At 36.1% G+C, this 2,579-nt stretch overlaps 1 pseudogene; it reads right to left on the reverse strand.

The window, feature by feature from the left end:
* Nucleotides 1–246: 246 nt before the first annotated feature.
* LOC149583945 (uncharacterized) lies at nt 247–956 on the reverse strand (annotated as a pseudogene).
* Between the last annotated feature and the right edge of the window lie 1,623 nt (nt 957–2,579).

Genomic DNA, 2,579 nt, shown 5'->3' on the forward strand with positions numbered 1-2,579 from the left:
AAGGGAGAGTACTTTTTAGTAGTGTGTTAAATTTCTTCTTTACCATATTTAATATCCCTTTAAATTTGATCTCATTTCCTCAATGGACCAAGATGTTTTTGACTTTTAAAAAATTAAAAAATACTTGTTAAAATGAGTTATTATTTAATAATTACGATTTGTTACATTTATTATTTATGAATCGCTGAGGGAAGAATCCAAATTAATTATAGACATCTCTTGATCATCGCTGTCGTAGGAATTAAAATCACTTTGTTGGCATAGTTCATCTTCATCAGACATATTTTCATCAGGCGGTAGTATTTCTTCTTAATAATCATCTTTAAAATCAGCTGCATTAGCTGGTTCTAAGATTTCATCATAAAATTCATCCGTGTCCATGGTACTATTGTTTAAATTTTCTTTATTCCTAACGAGAGGGCTTTGAAAGTTCGATAAAAGTGCAACAACTGTCCATAGTTGATTAATTACGGGTGCAAGAGTCAAGGGAACTGGACGGTCAAGAACATGGAATCCTCTTATTCTTGCAATTCGTCGCTCCACGTGTATGCGCAGAGCCGCAATCTTTTGGGATTTATCCAACTCTTCATTATTAAATTGGCCCTTTCCACTCAGAAACGGAGGAATATTTAGTTTAACACCTTTTTTCTCTAACAAATCTTCAATCAAGAATCCTTTATCAGCCATAACGCTATCATTGGGGGAGAATTTCAAATTACAAAAACCACTTCGCAGAGTTAATTCCCCGTGAATAGATGAGAAACAAATGTGACGTAGCCGTTTGAACTTATTCCAATAAGTCCTTTAAAAGTGTTTGTGGATTTATAGTTTGAATATGAGGCAGATTGCAATACTAAAGACTTGGAAGTCTCACATTTAAGTTCTGTAGCATCAAGTATAACACGAGTACTGGGATAACTAATTTTAAAATCATCCGGCATAGCTGCGTCAACTTGTTCTCGCGTTGGTCAGATGTTAAATTGTCCTAAACGAAAATACATAAATTTATCCATAACAGTAAAATCAAAATGTGTCTGTTATCCAGTATAATGTTAAAGAAAATAAATGCTATTAATAATAAAATTGTGTGTGATTTTCAGTTTTAGATTATAAGTCATTGATATTTAAACAAACACCAAAAACTTCAAAGACAAATATACATAAGCCTATTTTCCTATCCATGAATAACTTAATTTCAACCTCCCCCAGAACGAATGACCGCGCTCATTTAATCCAATATAGCGCAGTGCACCACTTTTCACGAAGGGGTTTTTAACTTTCTAAAATGGAAAAACATTGACCAAAGAACCTTTATACCAGTAATGGAAAGTTTAGCTTCCTCTATTGCAAATTATTTGTCACTAGTCTTTAAAGCCAGGCAAGTTGACCCAAGTATTCCCGGCTGGCTATTTGCACTTGGGTCACACTACCAGCGTGCGAGAAAAAAACCCCTCCACTTACCATTCCTGGTATGTTCTTTGATTTGGCTGGCATCATTCGAATTTGATACAAGAAGAGAGGAATGTGGAGGACGAAGGGGGTAAAAACGAAAGGCTCTTGTTGTCAGCGCTCCTTTTTTTGTTTGCCCTTGGCAACGTCACGGGTGACTTTTTCAAAAGCATGTACATGTACATGTATGGGTATACGATGGGAAAATCGTTGGCACCTCCTGAGACGAAAGTGGCGATGTAATTTAAATTTAAGGCAGGGAGAAGAAAAAGCTTGTAACAATGTCCATGGATATTTCTCCGCGTGCTGGCGTGCCTGCTTTCACTCCATTGGTTTTAATTGAGTAAACGTGAAGATTTGAAGGTAGGAAACAACGGAGCACCAGAGAGGAGAGAAAGAGGGAGTTGGAAACGCGCTTTATAAAATCCACCGAAAAACGGGATAATAGGGGGGTAGTAAAAACAATTTTCGGTACGTTTCGTCGTTTAGTTTTAGTCCTTTGCGCAGTGGAAGTTATACCTGGTGTAGTGGCAAATAAAAATTTTAAATCGGATACTAGGCTTCTCAAGTGCTCGCACTCTATATCTGTGACAGGGCAGAAGTTAGCGCTTCTTCTAACTTATTTTCATCAATTTCAATTGGGGCGCTAAGCGAAACTGGATTGGGCTGATCTATTTGGAAATCTCGCAAGAATGGATATATTTCCCCTGGGGAACTACGCCAACTAAAGTTCACATCACCACAGTCAATTATAATACCGTTGTTATTCAAAACATCCATACCCAGGATGCACAGAAATATTAAATTTTTCACAAAATACACAGTATTAGACGTAGTTTTTCCAGGGAAAATAAACGTATTTACCGCTACCAGTCGTTGATACTCTAGTTTTGTTAGCTAGCTTGATACCCAATTTTATCCTATTACTTTTGTTAATTACATTGGCCAACACGAAATTTTTCGTCTACGAGGGTATAGCTGGATCCACGAGGGCTATACATTCCTATTCATTAATCTTAATTTTAATTTTGGCTAAACAGGAAGCTTTTAGAGATACTTGATTTTCAATAAAATTTAAGAAAATATTGGAGTTTAAATTTCGAATTTGTTTATTTAAAATTATGGATCCA

The sequence above is a fragment of the Phalangium opilio genome, unplaced genomic scaffold (genome assembly GCF_054372755.1).
Source record: "Phalangium opilio isolate 3A_F unplaced genomic scaffold, DU_Popi_V2 ptg001304l_1, whole genome shotgun sequence".
Classification (NCBI taxonomy): domain Eukaryota; kingdom Metazoa; phylum Arthropoda; class Arachnida; order Opiliones; family Phalangiidae; genus Phalangium; species Phalangium opilio.